The 21,529-nt window shown below is 41.7% G+C and overlaps 1 protein-coding gene across 2 annotated transcripts in view; it reads right to left on the reverse strand.

Annotated features, from left to right (window-relative positions):
* Window positions 1-21,529, reverse strand: part of OSBPL10 (oxysterol binding protein like 10) — a 745,381-nt gene that overhangs the window by 531,315 nt on the left and 192,537 nt on the right. The gene's annotated exons all lie outside the window — the stretch shown is intronic.

Genomic DNA, 21,529 nt, shown 5'->3' on the forward strand with positions numbered 1-21,529 from the left:
AGTGTAATACTGCTTAATGTTGAACTCTGTATGTTCACTGAGATCTAAATATTCTCCTACTAAGGCAAATAAAAAGCTCTCTGAAAAATGGCACAGGTGGGGCTGGGGGGGGGGGGGGCAGTAATGTCATGATCTAGATCTCATCCAATCAGAGAATGCCTTGTATTAATTACAAAAAAAAAAAATATAAGGTGTCCCATGAAAAGTGGCGGTGCTGAGCGAAAAACACCCTATGGTCATTGAGCAGCGAGGCAGCTGCTCGCATAGAACATAGGCAGCGCCTGGAAGATTGTGGCTATCACTGTAATAGCCCCAGCTACTACAGTGATTTCCAGCTTCCCCAACAGTCCATTAGGTATGGGATATGCACATTTACACTGTGCCAGGCTGAACTAATGTAATTATGCATGACAAAAAGTTTAATGTTTATAATTTTTCAAAGATGTAAACTGAGAATCTCAGTCACTTTGTAGGAAGACAAAAGCTATTTTGGCTATTCTTCTCCTATAGGTCACACGAGTGCACTTATTTCTGTATTCCTGTGACCCATTTTCAGCTGACAGCAGGCAGGCTCTGAAAAGATCCCTACCATTTGGTTGGGATCCACCCAGATGCTTGGACCCACAGCTGGCTCAGCCCCTCATCAATCCACTGAGAGCCTGAGCCAACCCGCTCTCGCACCCTCCACAGCCCAGAGCTCCACTGAGCACTGGAGGAGCAGAGCAGAGGGCCAATGACTGACAGTCATGGGTCTCTGCTCGGAGGGGGGGGGGGAACCGAGCGATCAGCAGTGTTTGGTCGCTCCGTTCTCAGTGTAAAGGCGGTGGGGGACAGATGCAGCATCTTTTAAAGTCTATACTTCTCTTTTAATCTAAACCATTTCAGAGGTAACAGCACGACTGGGAATCAGAAGGAAAATAGCCATTTTGATAATGGAAAGTAAGATCATACTGTGACCATCAGATGATTTTTGTACTTACAGTCTATTGAGGGACACAGGTCCTACCCCTTTGAGTGAAGTCTTAGAATGCTTCTAGAAGAGGGGTCATGCACACTCAATTGAAGTGCAAGGGAAGTAAATTTAAAGACTAACTAATACATCCGGAAAGACAAGGTTTCTAACTGAAGGAGAGGGAAGGGAAGAAATCGTATATTCAGAGACAGCATAAGAAAATGAGATGTGTTAGATCAAGGACTACCAAAAGTCTGCAGCTCAGGATAAGAAAGAAGTACTGAGGGACAGTACGAAAAGGACGAAAAGGAACAATGTAAATGGAGTTCCTGTAAATATAATTACTTTGGAGGAAATGAAATGGTGTTTTTTATACTCAAGAGAGGAGATGACATTTTGTATAACAGGAAACTTTAATAAACTAAGACACTGAAACATCTCAGTTAGAATCTATCAAATGTTTCAGGCTGGGGAAGATAGGTGTGCTATTGAAGGTATAATAGTCAAGTGTTGTAACAGAGACCTGAATACACGGGCAGCTCAAGTCAGGTGACATCCATTGACCATGTAGTGGAGAAATCTCTTTTTAGAAGGATGGGTTTCAAGAAACACACAAAAAATAAAGTGCAGTAATCCTAAGGTCACATAGACTCTATGGTAAGAAAATGGGGAGTATACACTAAATGAGAAACAAATAACTGAAAATTGTATAAGGACAAATATCAAAATACACTTTATTGAATACCATGGTACAATAAAATAAAAATGTAAACTTCAACCTAAAAATATCCCATTGTGTGATTAATATGTTGTGACAATGTTGTCAATGTTGCCCTACATCTGAACAGCAGCATACATAAAAGAGTTAAAGGTATTTTATGGTCACAGCATACACATTTCTTTTTTTATGACATCATACCATTGTATTAGCAATACCGTTTTTTTTTTGACAATCCAACAAATAAAATCTCCTTTCAGGTTGTGAGTGCTGCCTGTCTGCTAGCTATCTCTTTCCACTACTTCCTGAGAAACTGACGATGTGTCCCCAGAAATAGTAGGAGAACATGAGGCAAGACTGCCTGATGTAACAGGACTGTTCCCTAAACGTCTTATAAAAAACATATTGCATATTGCACCTATAGGTTGTAGCGGTAAAGAGCTAGGCCCAAATAAAGGTAAGGCCTTGCATATTCACAAACGAGAGCAAACTTGCAAGGAGTGAGATATAGATGCCCTGGTGGCGACGTTGTCATTGAAGAGCAGGGAAAGAAACAAATCCCCGCTCAAAGGCTATCAGCTGAACAAAAAAGATCCTGAGCAGACTGTGGTAATCCTAAGAAACTGGGTGCTCGCCAAGGTCCGCAACCTGAAAAGTCCATATATTTTGTAGAAAGAAAGCGGCACCTCCAGTAATAGGAAACTTGAAACTTGAATTTATTGTGAAATCAAGGGTCCAACACTGAACATACGTACAAGACAAACTGGATCAGCAGACGCGTTTCACACCATGTGCTTAATCATTGCAATGATTAAGCACACGGTGTGAAACGCGTCTGCTAATCCAGTTCGTCTTGTACGTATGTTCAGTGTTGGACCCTTGATTTCACAATAAATTCAAGTTTCAAGTTTCCTATTACTGGAGGTGCCGCTTTCTTTCTACAAAATAGGCGTCGTCATTGAAGGCAGGCAGTAGTCAGACCAGAGAATCCAAACAGTGTGTCTAAATTTTAGCAGCAGCAGGAAAAATAATTTCCTCTAGAAAAGCAGAAAGGGGACGAGGAAGTCATGTGCACAGAGCTCTATGCTGCGAGTAACGCCAGTGCTAAGGTCTCACTGGCTAATTGTGTCACCTCAGGCAAAAGGACAGGAAGATTTAAAATTATGCTGAATGACTGATAAACAGGGCATTTCGCAGTTGTAAATGTTGGTAAAACCACCTAGGATGCAGGGAAAATTCTGGCATCAGCTGCACATAAAATGTAGGAGAGCCATTATCATACAATTAAACAAGGTTTCAGACTCCTGCCCTCTCCCACCTCTGGAAGCCTTAAAGAGTGGAATTCTTAGGGAGTCTATCATTGCCCCAAATGAAGGGCATATTTGCTAAGGGAAGAAACCCCCAATAGACTCTTGATGGCATCCCATACTTTATACATCAACACACAGGTGGTCATTATAGTATAAGAAGTGCACCCCAGCAACCCCTCCAAAGCATGCAGAGGTGAACGTCCCTGAAACAACCATGAGATTAGGCGGTGAGAGGTGCTGGGGGGAACCTCAGAGTTCCATCACACTAGATGCTGCAGTTGAGCTGCAAGAGACTAAATTCTTGGGTTAGGAACCGCTAAACCCCAATATCTTTCGGATATTGTAATAGTTTGTAGTTTGATGCGAGGGACCTTGTTTCATAAAATTACATTTCCGATTATACCATTGACTTTAATAAAGATCTTCAGGGGGATCTAAGCTTGGGAATTATTTAAAAAGTATAGAAGCTTAGACATCCTAGGTTTTTTTTTTTAGATTTATACAACCCACTATGGAAAGGGGAAGCTTAAAACAGACCTTACATTGGGTTTGAAACCTTGTCAGCAATGGAGCAACATTTTCCAAAATAAATGTAAAAGGAGAGGTGGTCATAATAACACCAAAATATTTCAGAAAGGAAACAATTTTAAAATGCACCACTGTAGATGATAAAACATTAGAGGCAGGATATAATGGCAGGAGCATTGACTTCTCCCAGTTAAAAGCTAGTCCACAGAATTTAGCAAACTTATCTATATATAATCGATGGCTGTTGGAAGAGATGACCCAAAATGTTATAGAAACAAAAAAAGACATCATTCGCATATGACATGACCTTTTTTTCTCCAGAGTTCTTCTGACCAAGCCAGTAACATAAAATGATTAAATTAATAAAAATGAAAGGACAAAGGGCACACCTACCTAGTGCCACAAAAGTGCCTAAAAGGAAAGGACTGTAGACTGTTGACCCTAAAAGAGGCCTTAGGGGTTGTATAAAGCAATCAGACTCAATGACAGAAAGTAGAACCAAGGCCAAACTTCTTTAGAACAGCCCACATATAGGGCAATTCAACACTATCATATGCTTTAATGATATCCAAAGCCAAAAAGGCATGATCCACCAAGTCAGGAACCAGCATCTCGCCAGCAGCCAGCAAGCTTTCCTAATATTAACAGCTGTGGAAATATTTGGCATAAAGCAAGCTTGATCAGGATGGATAATATGTATTATGACCCTATTCAGCCTGTTAGCCAAGACTTTAGCCAGTATTTTGATGTCTGTGGACATTAGGGAGATAGATCGATAGGACTAGGGTTATAAGGGATCCTTATTTTTTTTTTTTTTTAGGTATAACTACAATAGTTGCCTCACACATTGAATTGGGAAGCTGGCCCTCTAAAAGAGCATCATTACACATTTTGAGAAGAGTGAGCACTAGCACCCCATCTTTTGTAGATTTCCATCAGAATATCATTTACCCCTGGTACTTTACATTTGGTAAAGCTAGAAACCGCCAATTCCAATTCATGAAAGGTAAGAGGAGCATTGAGAAGTTGCTGAGATGCCTGTGATAACATAGGAAGGGTAATAGTGTCAAGATAGGCGGTCAACTCCATTTGAGTATAATCCAACCCAGAGGCGTACAGGTCCTGATAAAAAGACTGTAGAATAGACACAATAGAGCCTGCCTGAGTACACACATGCCCTGTTTGGTCTTTCAAAGCCAAAACAGATGTAGGATTATATTAGGAATTCACTATTTGAGCCAACAGTCTGCGAGTTACCTCCCCTTCAGCCCAGGTTGGTCTTTTCTGGAAAAATTATTTATTTGGGGCCCTGTCCGCCAAAAGTGAATTTAATCTAGTTTGAGAAAGCACCCATTCTGATTTATTAGTTGTAGTAGGGTACAAGATGTACTTGGCTTCAAACGCAGAGGTGTCCGTCTTGGCATGTCCTATCTCTATGAGTGGAGGTTTTAATGGGCTGACCTGTTGAATTAAAGACCCTGAAGGTAAGCCTTAAAGGCATCCTATACAATGCTTGACAAGGCAGAGTCAGCGTTCTGAGAGAGAAAGATCTCAAGAAAGCATGGTGAAGAGTTTTCCTGGGGGAACAGGTCCAGCCGAAAACGATTTAATCGCCGCGGGATGTTAAACTCAGGGCACCCCAAAGCAGTAGTAAATAACAGGGGAGAATGATCAGAAAACTGGTAGTGAACAAGGCCCACAAGGCTGAAAAGCATTACATCTGCTGTCTGTTACTGTGTCTTTTATGGAGAATCAATACATTTTGAAGATTTTAAAGAGCAAGCAAGGAGTTGCGGACTATCTTTCCTCAAGAATGATCAGAGATGCCTCTAGGTTCTATTACATCTCGAAAGGCTGAGGTTAGCTCTGCAGGAAACTAAACCAAATCAAATCTGGACAATGCCTTTTAGAGTAGCAAGTATATAAATGGTCATCAGGGTGAGACAGGTTTCTAAAGAGTATCTACAACATTACTTATCAATTTTAGATACAGTCTTCTACAAGCCACTAACCCGTTTTAGATCATGGAGACCCAGTTTACCTTGGATGCCCATGTCAGTAGCACCCTAGTCACAGCAAATGTTCATGCACACCCAGGAATACAAAAATGTGTGCATCTACATTTGTAGTTGTACACCCACAAAAACGATATAAACTTACAACTAGTGAAGTATACTGTATAATAATGTCCTATTGTAGAAATGTCCAGCAAATAAAGGAGTATTTAATAAATCCATGATTTCATAATTCAGTGGTGTGCATTGCTGGCATATGTGCACATAAACACATGCTTTACGTTACGTCTGACCACATACACAAGTGTCAAACACTCATTCACATTTGTGCATCTGGTTGAGCAATGTCAGCACTGGACAAGCACAGGAAAATTACGGTACCTAGCAATTACGGCTTTATTAATTTGCAAGAATGGGTGCTGGGGGTTACCTAACCCTCAAAATGTGAGCTCTCTTTAAAAAAAAAGTTTGATATTGGAATGAAAACGTATTTAAAAAAAGCGGAGAAAGCTTAAACATCTGCTTCGGCTAAGATACTTTAGAAATTCAAAGCTTTTCACAACACAAAGGAGAGGAAGCAAAAGAGCTTGCAGATTAATTGCAAGTCAACAAGTGATTCTTTTTTATGAAAGAACAATAAAGGAAGTGACCACAATTGCACTCAGAAGGCATTCTTGCTGCACCATTCTCCATATTATCATGAAGCTAAAACAAAATTACACTGTCAATTACCAACCTCTTATGGTTTTCGAGCTTAAGGTTGATAAAAAGGCAGCGTGAGCTCTCAGGGGAAGTTGGTTCTACAGCACTTCTATAGGCCATTTTCCAAATCAGTTAATACGCTACGCGTTAACCGGAGACTTTATAAAGGATTTCAGCCAGAAGTATAAATTCCCCACTAACTCTCATTACAAGATCTTGTTATGCTTGTTAAAGACTAAACATACTGTACATTTTACAATATGCACACGAAAAAAAGACAAAACAGTGGGGAATTAGTTACCAGCTCTCAAGGCTTAAAGCTAGTCTGCCCTGAGTTGCATCTAAGGAAGATAAGGCTGCAGTTTGCTAACAAGCACCATAGTGTGGCTGACCTTACATTTCATGTGCCCCCCACTGCCAATCCATTACTGGAGCCAGAGTAAAAAAAAAAAAAAAACTGGAACATTTATTCTAAAAAAAAAACACATATAATAAACTACTGCTGCCCTTTAGATACCAAAGAACATTTAGGATAGGAGGAAAACATGACTCACCCTTTGCCTTTCACACTTCAGTGCTTGGTACAGCCATTTGGCATTATCACGTAGGGACAGTGGGACCTCATATAACTAGTGTGACAGTGCAAGGCCCTGCTATGATGTAAAATTAAATAATGATGGTAGAAATCACACAGGCTTAATGCAAAGCTCTAGAAGGTTTGTTATGATCGGAGAAAGATGTGCTTTTAAGTATAAGTTCACCTTTCGTAAGATGTTATCACATTATTGAGGGTGTACATGTTACGAACGGACCGGCCCCTGCTGTGACAGCTAGCAGGGTTCTTCTCCCTCCCCACTAGCTGTCACAATTTTAGAAAAATGTGGCCAAGTGAGGCTTTGCCCTCGCCCAGCCAGCATCCCTGTTTGACAGGGCTATGGGCATTGAAAACTACAAGGTCTGACAGCCTTTGCAGCTGTCGGCTTGTAGTTTTCAATGAAGTACAAAGGCGCTGTGGAGCACCGTGATAGTTCATTCATGCTTCCTCTCAGATTCGGGACAAGGGATGTATGGGGAAGCAGATACACTGGCAGATCTGCAGTAGACCTGCGTGGCACCAGTCACCTGCTGATCGCTGGTGCAATGCTTTACAGGCTCCAAAAAAATAATAAATAAATGCCCATTTTTTTACCCGCAAATTAAATTGCATTTACCGTATTTTCCAGCGTATAAGACTGGGCGTATAAGACAACCCCCCTAATTTTCAAGTTAAAACATAGGTTTTGGGCTATACTCACTGTATAAGACTACCCCCCTTCTGAAGCAAGGTAACACCATTGAAAAACATCAGATTTCTCATAGATCTCCAAGGTACCCTAGTACTGTAATACATGTAATCTCTCATAATATCTCCAAGGTACCCCAAGTATTACCAGTAGATGTAATCTCAAGACGCTGGCTGTGTGGGAATCCTGTACCGGTATACCGTATGTACCGTAGCTTCGGCTACATACAGTATACCGCGCTGAGCCAATCACAGTGAGCAATGTATTCTATTATTGAATGCAAAGCTTGCTCAGATTGGCAGAGTCAGAGAGGCGGGCTGATGTTACTCCGCCAATCTGAGCAGGCTTTGCATTCAATAATAGAATACATCGCTCTCCCTGATTGGCTCAGCGCGGTACACTGTATGTAGCCGAAGCTACGGTACATACGGTATACCGGTACAGGATTCCCACACAGCCAGCGTCTTGAGAGATTACATTCACCGGTAATACTCATACTTAGGTTACCTTGGAGATATTATATTCGGCGTATAAGACGACCCCCCATTTTTGGGGGATTTTTTTGTGGTTCAAAAGTAGTCTTATACGCCAGAAAATACAGTATTATTTTTTCCTAAAAAGTGAACTTATCCTTTGAGTTTTCACCAGGTTTGGAAGGTCCGGATCAAGGCCTGAAGCTTGAAGGTTTTAAAGTGTCCTGGGCGGGATGGAACCTTTAATCCTGTGTCCAGGTTTTGCTGGATGCCTGCAGCCTGTGTGAGTACACAGGTGTGCAGGGTCATTCTCAACCAAGTCTGATGGCCCATACACACTATAAGAAATTTGGGCAAACATTTTGGTCTGAGGAACGATCGTACCATTTTCTGATAGTGTGTACATAACTTTTGACAGCCAATTCTAAATGAAAATTTCCAAAGGGACAAACGCTAAAATTTTTCTTGTATGGGAACACAACAAACAATTTTCGTTTAATGTGTACAATTTTTGTACAATTTTCTTAGGAGAAATAGCAGCTACAGTATCTCACAAAAGTGAGTACACCCCTCACATTTTTGTAAATATTTTATTATATCTTTTCATGCAACAACACTAAAGAAATGTAAAGCAGTGAGTGTAAAGCTTGTATAACAGTGTAAATTTGTTGTCCCCTTAAAATAACTCAATACACAGCCATTAATGTCTAAACCGCTGGCAACAAAAGTAAGTACACTCTAAGTGAAAATGTCCAAATTGGGCCCAAATAGCTATTTTCCCTCCCCGGTGGCTTGTGATTCGTTAGTGTTACAAGGTCTCAGGTGTGAATGGGGAGCAGGTGTGGTAAATTTGATATTATCACTCTCACTCTCTCATACTGGTCACTGTGAGTTCAACATGGCAACTCATGGCGAAGACCTATCTGGGGAACCAAAAAAAAGGAATTGTTGCTCTACATAAAGATGGCCTAGGCTATAAGAAGACTGCCAAGACCCTGAAACTGAGCTGCAGCACGATAACCAAGACCATACAGCGGTTTAACAGGACAGGTTCCACTCAGAACAGACCTCCCAACGGTCGACCAAAGAAGTTGAGTGCACATGCTCAGTGTCATATCCAGAGGTTGTCTTTGGGAAATAGACATATAAGTGCTGCCAACATTGCTGCAGAGGTTGAAGGGGGATGGGGGTCAGCCTGTCAGTGCTCAGACCACACGCCGATACTGCATCAAATTGGTCTGCATGGCTGTCGTCCCAGAAGGAAGCCCATGTGTACTGTAGAACAGCAGGGGAAATCACTGTACTTACATCGGCTTGTTAGTACAGCAGCTCCAACCTAAGCGGTCAGTTTTTTTTAGACCGAAAAAAAATAAATTAAAAATAGCAGTGTGTACAAGGCTTAAGTGAACCTGAAGACCAGTGCGAATAGCAGTGGAGCTGCTGAAGCGTAGCCAGGTGGGCTAGCTTTTTTCAGTTATCTGTTGTATTGACAAAGCTGGAAAATCCCTGTGTGGGAAACTTTATGTGAACTTTATGTTGTGTTGGTCTTTTGCTTTGCCTTTTTTTAATAAAAGCCTTTTAAAAACCGTTTGGACTGAGGAGCTCTGACTTACAGACACATCTACCACAAGAGCATAATAACCCAATATCACACTAATAATTTTCAGGGTGTCTGACAATTTGCTGTTGAGGAAGAAATGAAAAGGTAAGAGCATGGGTTACAATTACTGTTATTAACCTGCAGCCTTATTTTTGTTAGTTACAACTCAAAGTACAGTCACTTTAGAGCAGAATACTGGTCACTCCATAAATTATATGTTTGCACCCTCCCAAGTTGATGCAGAATATATTGCTTGTTTTGTATAGGAGATAATGTAAAATATTAGAAGTTTTAACTTAACGTGTTACTAAACCCGCAACAGTAAGATCAGTCTGTATATGCAGTAAGGCAAGTTTTACTCACTGTGAAACCTAAGAAGTTAATTCTCCACATTGTAAGAAAAGGCTGTTTGATCCTGTCTTCTCTGATCCTCCCCTCCATCTGCTGATAGAACACAGCTTTGGAGGCACTCTGCACATGCTCAGTTTGGGGTGTATTGTTGGAGAGTTTTTGCTTTTTTTTTGGAGGGTGCATGTGATCAGCACAGGGCCAATCAGCACTGTCCAGACAGAAAGTCAGGGGTCAAGCAGCCTCATAGGACAGTCAGAAGAAAATCAAAATGCCTCTAACAAGCTTTAACCAGTGCTCGGCTGGACACTGATAGAAGTCACAAGATTGCTATATACTGCTGATGAGAAAAGGTATTTATCAGTTTATATCAGGGCTCGACAAACCCCGGGCGCCAGGTCTCATTTGCGACTAGAATTAGCGACCTGGTGCCTGGGGTGCCCTGCAGAAGGTGTCCTGTCATTTTTGCACGGACTTCCGCGCCGTCCGAAAATTGAGGCCCCGGCTTTTCGGCCTTCTTGAGATGAGAGAGGCTTCCAATGGGGAACTGGCGCCCTCTTGTGGTGGCCGGGAGTAATGACTGTTGTAATGACTGTTTCCACTGCCTGTTTCTTCTCAATGCATTACCATCTCCCTGTCCAGTTAGTTACCTTTGACAGGGAGTGTTTTTTTTTTTATTTTTTTTTAACCACTTTACCACCGGAGGATTTTGCTGTCTTACGTCCAGGCCACTTTTTGCGATTCGGCGCTGTGCGACTTTAACTGACAATTGCGCGGTCGTGCGACGCCATACCCAAACGAAATTTACGTCTTTTTTTTCCCACAAACAGAGCTTTCTTTTGGTGGTATTTGATCACCAGTGCGCTTTTTACTTTTTGTGCTATAAACAAAAAAATAGCGTTTATTTTGAAAAAATAACAATATTTTTAACATTTTTTTATATGAAATTCCCCCCAAAAAAATGTAAAAATTGAATTTTTTTAAAATTTTTGGCCAATTTGTTTTCTGCTACCTATGTTTGTTAAAAAAAATCACGATAAGCGTATTTTGATTGGTTTGCGCCAAAGTTATTGCGTTTACTAACTACGGGAAAGATTTCTGTCATTTTTGGTGGGTTTTTTTTAATGCGTAATGGCGGTGATCTGCGATTTTTTTTGCGGGACTGCGACATTGCGGCGGACAGATCGGACCCTTGACTGACATTTTTTACACTTTTGGGGGTACCAGTGACATTACTGCAGTAATCAGTGCTATATATATGCACTGTTACTGTAAAAATGACACTGGCAGTGAAGGGGTTAATTTTATTGGAGAGGGAGGGGTTAATGTATGCCTGGTGCTTACTGACGTGTGGGGGGGGGAGGTGACTGAGTGACAGAAGGACAGATCGGATGTTCAGCTATGCTGAACACTCCGATCTGTCAGTCCCTGTCACTTAGGAGATCCGCCCGCTCTGTTTACACAGGCGGGCGGATCTCCTCACTCGATTCCCCGATGATCGGGGCAGAGCAGCGGCGATCGCCGCCGCTCCTCCCCTGGCCCGACTCCCGCTGTGAATGAAAACAGCGGGAGCGCGCCTCCAGCGGCGTGCGAGCGCCGCCTACAGGGGGAGGAGTCCAGCAACATAGGTCTACGTCGCTGGACGGGAACGAGCCACTTTGCCGCAGTACGCTCCATGTGAGCGGTCGGCAAGTGGTTAATAATTAGAAAAAAATATTATTTCTTTTTTTTTCCCAATTATTATTAAAATATATATATATATATATATATATATATATATATAATCTTTTTTTTTTTTTTTCCTCATCGCCATGCCACAGCCGAAGGCCCCTTTCACACGGGCTGTCTGATCAGGTCCGCCTGTCAGTTTTTCAGGCAGACCTGATCGGACCCTTCATTCTCCTCTATGGAGCAGTAATCTGCCACCATCTGATCATGTCTGCCAAAAGCAAACGGATGGTGGTTCTATTTTCTATTCATCCCGTGGATCGGATCAGATGGCATCGGATGGAAAGAGACAGACAGTCTGTTTTCATCCAATTGCGCTATAGAGGAGAGTGGGGTTCTAGTCGTATTCATGTGTACATTTAGTATCCGTTTTATTAAATAAAGCTTGGTTGTTAGTTTAAAAAAAAAAAAACTGGCTCCTAACTTTTTTAGCTGGCTCCTAGATTTCAGGAAAATTTGTCAAGCCCTGTTTTATATGTACTAAAATAATTGCATTTCCATGTTCTGTGTACTGTGGGAGACCAGATATAGTGAATACAGTGTCCTGGGTTTAGTAACACTTTGGGATATTTTTGCAGGACTCCTGTAGGCCATTTTTCAAATGAGTTGATATGCTAAATGTTATCTAGAGACTTTATAATAGATTTTAGCCAAAAGTATAATTTTTCCTGTGGAAGGCATGTTGGTACTATTTGCTCCTACCCCAGAATACTGTATGGGCAGGCACTCCAAAGTTACAACATACAATGCAGGACCAGTGGTGGCTGTAATGTTAATACGTACTCAACCCTCACAAAGCTGTGTAAAAAGGTGAGGACGCCATGTTGTTCAGAATTCAGACATTACATTTTATTTGTCATTTTATTTTCTGTTTTAAACCTGAGACTGTCATGCTCAGATTTCTTTCCCCCTCCACCTCCTTCCAGAACATAGCTGTAATTTCAAAAGTACATCTTCACTGGCATGTGGCTTGAGTAAACAAGGGTCTGGGGCCTTCAAAGAACCTGTTACTGTATCTCCACGTAGGCTGGAGATCTGGCGGTGTCTACTAGCAATCAACATCTACAGGTTATCATATTCCTGAGAGGCTAGGGATTGACCCATTGTAAAACTATAACAAAATCCTTTGGTTTTGTCACCCATGGTTTGTAGGGCAATAAAACCCATTATGAATGCACAGCATGCAGTAAAATGTCTATCCAGGACTAATAGGTATCGTAAAAAGTATTCAGGGCCAGAGGTGACCTTTCAGCAGCCTTTGCCTCATTCACTATTTCAAAGAATCTACTCACAATTCATAAAATCAAACAGGACCAAGACACATTAATATTAACTCTATATTTGAATAGGGAATATCATACTGAGCAAATCAAGGTTATACATGACTAAGCCATAGTATACGGAAGGTGAGATAGCTGAATCCTACATCCTAGGTGACGGGCTTATTCAAGAGACTTCATGTTTGGTATCCCTGGACATGAAATGTAATGCTGAACAATAATCTCTATCAGTTTTCAGAATGCAACCTGTACATATTTGAAGATTTTAATATCATTATTAACAGGGCTGGCCCAAGACATTGTGCTGCCGAAAATAAAATGCTGCTCCTCCCTCCCACCCCCCCCCCCTTAAAAAAAAATCACACCCAACAAAAGGCCCCAACATCCATTTTTTTATATAAATATAAAAGTAGAAAATATTAAATATACTGCCATCTTCTTCCATAACTCACCACCATTTACCAAACACCCATTGTCTGTCCTCAGTCCTCCTGTCACTCCTGTGTCTGCAGCGCCCACCACCCTATAAGATCCAGCCTGCCCTGCATGAGATGGAGTGCGTTGATGTCTGACGTCATTGTGCACACCACGATCACATGAGAGAAGTTCCCAGAAGGAGACACTCTGCCTCCTCGTACTCATCAGTTTGCACTATGGGCAGCAGTTTGAGATGGGGAAATGCCGCCTGTCCGCAAACTGATGACACACAAAACTGCTGGAAAAAAAAATCTTGAGAGTCAGTTTGCTGCCCCTCTCCAAGGGCTGCCTGGGTCCAATGGACCCAGCGGGACCCATGGTAGAGTCGGCCCTGACTATAAAACTGTCTAAGGGAAGGTCATGATACAGTCATATACACAGTGACATTCCATGGCCACTCCTCAGCCGCTTAATTGGTCAGATAGTCTCTGATTGCAAGCACATTTGACAACTTTTGTGTACTATTAAATGAAGGACGATCTGTCAAGTTATGAGAGGCAATAGATCACTTTGCTCATTGACTGAAGCCTGCTGAAATCAGGACTCATCAGTATTTTCGCCTTCAACTCCTTTTTATTTCTCTTTTGCTTTATTGTCTCTTTGGAATATCCTTTTTTCTATAAATATGTTATTTTGCACCATTTTTTACCTTTTCCTTATTAAACCATATTTTGGAAAGTGTTAAAACTGTTCCTATTGCCCTAACGCAAACTTAAAGTATTTCGGTCTCTTGAAGATTGCTACTACATGATACTTTTCTGAATATACCTGTCAGCAGTGACAGTGTGTGTACATTTATATTAAAATCCTAGTTGTTATTGCTAATCTTGTGAACGTTTCTGACTTTTCAGGAAAAGCCGGAGGTTGCAGTTTAACCCAGTGACAATCGCCCTCAGGCTGCTGGCACCTTGACTGTGGTCCCATGAGCTGGAGAATCTTTGTGCAGGGTGAGGCTCAGAGTGTCGATGTTTCCTATCAGTGACAGAACAGGGTGAGGTCGGCCAGCCATATGTCACGAATTGGTGAGAAGGACAGAGGTCTGACCCGTGTTTGTCACAGCAGCCCCTTGTCCCACAATGACACTAGTGAAAAAACTGGAATTGGTGTGCGGAGCCGTGGAATAAGTAATTTAGTCCTAGATTTTGCCTTGGACAAAGCAAGCAGTATATTCTGCATTAGCTGGGAATGGCACAAGATCATTTTTATAGGTTCCCTAAGTTGGGCTTTAAAGCCTCTTAAAGCCATTTCGAGCCAGTATTTTTTTTCTTTAGATAGAGTGGGCAAGAGTTAAAGCCGTGATAAACTCAAAAGCAAACATTTATTCTAGTACAGCTTACTAATTCTTAGATGAAGTGGCTACATTGGTTTTCTTTTTTAGGCTTTTACATTGACCTGGTGATCCTTCCAGTAATTCTGCTGCTTTTAACAGAACAAGCTGTCCTGCAGATGTAGCAGTTTAACACTGAAAAGGGTAATACAGGAGGTCTGTTACTGGCCAGATGATTAGTAGAAAAAAAAGCCCAAAAGAAATGTATGCAACCACCACAATTAATAATTGGTAAGCTGCATATATTAATTTTGGTTTTGGGTTTAATACTGCTTTTAGTGTGGAGTGTAACTGTTCAATTATGTACCATTGTCTTTAGGCTTTACTAGAGTATCTCTGTTATTTTTTTATACATTGCGATTAATAGGTGTTGACTCGTTTAGTGGCTATCATCTTATTTTTGGACGCCAAGTGTGGCCGCTGTCCTCCGGTTATTAGCAGGCATACGGACATCATGGAGGTGGGTCTTTTGACTCTCCTCCTACGGGGACTGGATCATGGAAATTGCCAACTTTTTCTAGAACACCGCACTCTGGGACACATCCCATGGACTTGCTACTGTAGTATTCAGCACTTCTTTATTAACTCCAGCTATTGAATAATCAATAGAGGCAGGATCATTACCACCATTGGGCGATTGCTTATTACAATATGTTCACTTAACGGCAGCGATATAACCACTATTGCCCAGCAGCAAAAGTGAACTTATGCTCATCCTGGTGGTGATTTAATGACAGAAAGACCCTACTAGTCACTTTCTCCTGGTACAAGTAGAGCTGCAAGCGACCAAATGCTTTAAGACATGGAAGCAAAGTAAAAAAATTGGGTATGCATATTAAACTATACTGGATTTGATTTATTTTCTTTATTAATTTCAGTCCTTCCATCTCAGTTTCTTGGACAATACCTCACCTCAGCCCCTAAGTGTCCCTGTGTCTGCCTTACATAGGGAGACACCTTGCTGCACCGGGTGGGATGAACTTATTTAGATGGACAGTTGCTAACAGTTTTGTAATCATATAGTGAATAAATAGTTCATTATCTGTACAATTGAATTGTAACGTTTTATAGACATGCTGATGCGCTAAGTGAAAAAGGAGATCTCGTGTTTTATGATTTATTACAGATCTCACCCCAATTAGACTCCTGACAAAGTAGTATCATTAGACAGCGAGCAAAGCGTTTGATCACAAAAGCAGCACAGAGACTTTCTGTGATATACAGTGCCTTGCAAAAGTATTCGGCCCCCTTGAACTTGAACATTTCAGGCTTCAAACATAAAGATATAAAACTGTAATTTTTTGTGAAGAATCAACAACAAGTGGGACACAATCATGAAGTGGAACGAAATTTATTGGATATTTCAAACTTTTTTAACAAATAAAAAACTGAAAAATTGGGCGTGCAAAATGATTTAGCCCCATTAAGTTAATACTTTGTAGAGCCACCTTTTGCTGCGATTACAGCTGTAAGTCGCTTGGGGTATGTCTCTATCAGTTTTGCACATCGAGAGACTGACATTTTGGCCCATTCCTCCTTGCAAAACAGCTCGAGCTCAGTGAGGTTGGATGGAGAGCGTTTGTGAACAGCAGTTTTCAGTTCTTTTCACAGATTCTCGATTGGATTTAGGTCTGGACTTTGACTTGGCCATTCTAACACCTGGATATGTTTATTTGTGAACCAATCCATTGAAGATTTTGCTTTATGCTTTGGATCATTGTCTTGTTGGAAGACAAATCTCCGTCCCAGTCTCAGGTCTTTTGCAGACTCCATCAGGTTTTCTTCCAGAATGGTCCTGTATTTGGCTCCATCCACCTTCCCATCAATTTTAACCATCTTCCCTGTCCCTGAAGAAAAGCAGGCCCAAACCATGATGCTGCCACCACCATGTTTGACAGTAGGGATGGTGTGTGTTTAGGGTGAAGAGTTGTGTTGCTTTTACGCCAAACATAACGTTTTGCATTGTAGCCAAAAAGTTTGATTTTTGTTTCATCTGACCAAAGCACCTTCTTCCACATGTTTGGTGTGTCTCCCAGGTGGCTTGTGGCAAACTTTAAACAACACTTTTTTATGGATATCTTTAAGAAATGGCTTTCTTCTTGCCACTCTTTCATAAGGGCCAGATTTGTGCAGTATACCACTGATTGTTGACCTATGGACAGAGTCTCCCACCTCAGCTGTAGATCTCTGCAGTTCATCCAGAGTGATCGTGGGCCTCTTGGCTGCCTCTCTGATCAGTCTTCTCCTTGTATGAGCCAGGTCTTCATAGATTTGCAGTGGTCTGATACTCCTTCCATTTCAATATTATCTCTTGCACAGTGCTCCTTGGGGGCTAAAAACATAAACGCAAACTACTCACTAGGGGGGTAACCTCTGGGGGAATCAAGGATGGAGAAAGATCTGGGGGTCCTAGTGGAAGATAGACTAAGCAATAGCGTGTAATGTCAAGCCGGCAGAATATTAGCATGTCTAAAGAAGGGGATATATTCCAGAGAAAAAACTATAATCCTACCACTTTATAAAACTCTAGTCCCGCCACATCTGGAGTATTCTGTCCAGTTCTGGTCACCAATCCTCAGAAGGGATGTGCTGGAACTGGAGAGAGTCCAAAGAAGGGCAACTAAACTGATTAGGGGATTGGAAGACCTTAATTACGAGGAGCGATTACACGCGCTTAACTTATTCTCCCTGGAGAAAAGACGCCTGAGAGGGGACATGATAGTGATTTACCAATACCTCAATGGCAATTCCAGCATAGGAAGTAGACGATTTAGTCTAAGAGAGTGTAAGAGGACACGTGGCCATACAATGAGATTAGAGGAGAAGCGGTGTAGGGGGTTTTTCACTGTCAGGGTGGTAAGAATGTGGAGCTCTCTTCTACAATTGGTGGTATCAGCAGGGGGTATCAATACTTTTAAAAGACTCTTGGACGTGCTTCTCAAAGAACACAATATTCAGGGATGTGGGAAATTAATATCGTCAATGACACACACATCTACACATGTTGAACTGGATGGACAGTTGTCTTTATTCAACCTGTAACTATGTATATGAATACCTCCTTATAGATTATCACCAGCAAGGACACTAGAGACTAGCCAATGCTCTGCAAATAGATCTGTCAGGCATTCAGGAGACAATTCTGTCTGGTCTATATTCCTATCGTACACATTCCTGGATCATAGGCTTGTCTGTAGCGGGTGCTGTAGTGATTACCAGCTAGACAATGGATATATCACAGATCAATGCACATTTTCACTAGCACACCATGGATCTTCAGCTGCAGTCCAAAAAACTTATATTTCAGAGAGATCACATCACAGAAGAAGTAGTGCATTGTTTCGGAGCCATGCAAGACCCCTTCGTCAGGCAACGACATGAGGACCCTGTGCGGCTTCGAAATTTGCATCCCTTCCCAACACCTTTTTTTTTTTTTCTGACACAAAGCAGTTTATAATGGGACCAATGCACTGCAAACGTCCGTATGCGTATCAACTTTGCACATCGCATTTAACCACTTCCCCAAGGCTGACTTCATTTGACGTTGGGGACTTGAAGTGGAGATGTCTGAATGATGCTGCAGATATCTTTTTTTAGCAGGTGATTCCCTGCAATGTAAAAGCCATCATAGTGGCTGTTTAGCCGCTTAAAGTTTTGAAAGGGTTTTGGTGCCTCAGGCCAAAAGGTAATTGGGACTTTATGGGCTAATAGCAAGATTTATATAAGAAATTATAATAACACATAATAAAAAGATTCTTATTTATTAGGTAAAGACACAGGAAGAATTATTTGCACACAGTGATGGTGTGTTGGGTTATAGACCCATTTGTGAAAGTGAATAAGTTTAGAAGTTGGTGACAAGGTGATATGGTGACTTTGGAATATTGCTCTCTGCTGTTCCGTGCTTCAAGGCCAGCTTAGAAATGTGCAGAGAAGGAATATCCTGAATTCCAACGTGTTTCGGCTTTATATACAGAAATGCCTTTGTCAAGGATGGTTCACCATATCTGTAATCATAATAAACACGTTCAAAAAATATGCATGCCAAAGGGGTAGAATCCCATTGTTGCATAGTTTTAGAATACATACATTTTTTGTGTGCCTGATCTAAGGCAAGTGATTTTCCTCTGATCTTAGACTTCACACTGAGAACTGTGCGGATACTGCTGTTGGTAATATATAATGGTAGTAGGTGTGTTAAAGAGGAAGTAAACCCTCCTCTACAACTTGTACCTATAGGTAAGCCTATGATAAGGCTTACCTATAGGCACTGTAAATATCTCCTAAACATGTACCGTTTAGGAGATATTTACCTTACATGCAGCCAGTGACGTCACTGGCGCATGCGCTCTGAAGGAACGGCCGCTCGTGCCGTTCCTTCAGAGTCCCGTGCCGTGACTGTCGGCTCTCGCGCGTGTGCGCGGGAGTGACGTCACCGCGGCTCCGGCCAATCAGATGGCCGGATGCCGCAATCCCGGAAGACGGGCGACTGGACATGTCGCCCGTCATAGAGGTGAGTGAGCGGCACGGCGGGGGCTCGTTCTAAGGTAAGTATTGCATAATGAGCTAGTATGCGATGCATACTAGCTCATTATGGCTTTCTTTTGCAGGGTGAAAAAAAAAAAAAAATGCACGGGTTTACAACCTCTTTAATGCCAACCAAAATGGGTATATCCCTTAAAATGGTAATAACAAAAATAGTAGGTACTTACTAACTGTAGAAAGTATTTTCAGCTATACTGGGCCAATCCAAAAAGGATTTTTAGTTGTATAACATTTTTGATAACTTAAATAATTAAGTTAAAAAATTGAAAAATAAATATTAAAAAAATAAAATAAATAAATGAAAAAGGGGGATGGCAGTATTCAAAACAGAAGTTTTTTTTTTATTTTGGTGAAGGAATACATGTATTGGTGAGCTTTTGTAAAAAGAAAAATGACTGGGAAGGCTCCACAGTTTTTTAGCTAACTCAATTTTTGTGGTCCGCATAAGTCATCAGAAGGGTTAATCCAGGAGCAGTGTTCCGTGAGGTCTGCCTCTTTCCCTCACCAAGAGGGAAGTGGCATCTTTCTCAGTTCAACAACCATGCCATGTTCAAAGTCATTTAAATCCTCTTTCTTCCCCATTCTGATACTCGGTTTGAACTTCAGCAAGTTGTCTTCACCACATCTAGATGCCTAAATGCATTGAGCTGCTGCCATGTGATTGGCAAATTAGCAATTTGTTTCACCATGCAATTGAACAGGTGTATCTAATAAAGTGGCCGGCAAGTGTAGGTAACTGCAATGATACATCGAAAACAATAGTTTTCTGCGTGTCACATGTGCACACCAGAATGTGGTATTTCTCTGTGTTGCAAAGCTGTACGATATTATGCAACATATTTGTTACCACACTGCTTTGCAGTGATATTAATGAAGTGTTACTTTGAGCACTTTACATAAAGTTCAAAAGTGCAATAAAACATGACTCACACGACCCCCTGCCACACAGCACTGCAGCCCAAAACGGCTACTGCCCACACATTAAACTGCTTCAGCTTAGTGTGCGGGATAGTGTGAATAGATGCTAAATCATCTTACGGCAAGAATCGCACTTCTTCTTGGGAATATTCTCTCAAGCCTCTTATTTATTTTTTTACAGAGGATTAAAGCTGAATTCAAGCTACAAAATACACAGATGAGCCAGATATACCAAAGGATTTGTACATGTCTGCCTATCCAGTCCTGAGACAATATAAAACTAGCATTTGTACACTTTTTGGGAGTACCCCAAAATAAGGAAATTATTTAGACCAATGTATATTGGTATTCTGAAAAACCTCAAAGAGGCCCTATTGAATCTAAAATCTATAAAAATGTACCAATCTGCAATTTAATCTCTAAACGTTTCTTTTTACGGTGACCAAACAGGTCCTTTCCAAAGAATGACGGTCCTTCACAACCAAGATTTCCCAGGTGAAACAATAGCATGGTTCCTATTAAAATAAAAAAAATGGCTGTGATCCTTAAAAGGATAAGTTCACTTTTGGAACATGTTATTTGTTCCACCCATTTTTTAGGGTGGAACATGTTACAGCATCTGCAGCTCTCCCCCCGTTCTCCTCCACCCAGTGACAGCGGGCAGGGGATCTTCCCCCCGGATCCGCTGTCACTATTAGAAAATACAGCGGCTGTGCGCGGCTCCACCCACACGGTTGCGTAATTCATTCGAAGTTTGAAGTGGCCACTGGGAGAAAATTAAAAATAAGGCACAATATATAAAGAATAAAAATGATCTATACTGTATGGCTCCATGCACACAGGGCATCATAAAAACGAGCTCCAAAGCTGTTTCTTGGCGCCGGGAAAAAGCAGCTGTAAAAACGTACTTTCAGTAGCTTTTTCCATTAGCGTTATTGCACGTTTGGCCACGTAGCTTTTAGCAGCGTTTTTTTTTCTGCCTCCATTCAAAATCAATGGTTCCCTATGGGAGCCTATTGATTTGAATGGAAGTCGCACCGCAAGTCGACTTGCGCTGTGAGAATCTTGAGGGAGAACTCCACGCCAAAATGGGAAAAAAACGGCGTGGGGTTCCCCCCCAGCTTCCGAACCAGGCCCTTTGGGTCTAGTATGGAATTTGAGGGTAGCCCCACGCCGAAGAAAAACGGCGTGGGGTCCCCCCCCCAAAATCCATACCAGACCCTTATCCGAGCATGCAGCCCGGCAGTCCAGGAAAGGGGAGGGGACGAGCGAGCGGCGGCGGTGTGGGTGCTTTGGGGCAGGGGGGGCTCTGCACCCCCCACCTC

Source organism: Pelophylax lessonae (genome assembly GCF_965119305.1).
Source record: "Pelophylax lessonae genome assembly, chromosome: 5".
NCBI lineage: Eukaryota > Metazoa > Chordata > Amphibia > Anura > Ranidae > Pelophylax > Pelophylax lessonae.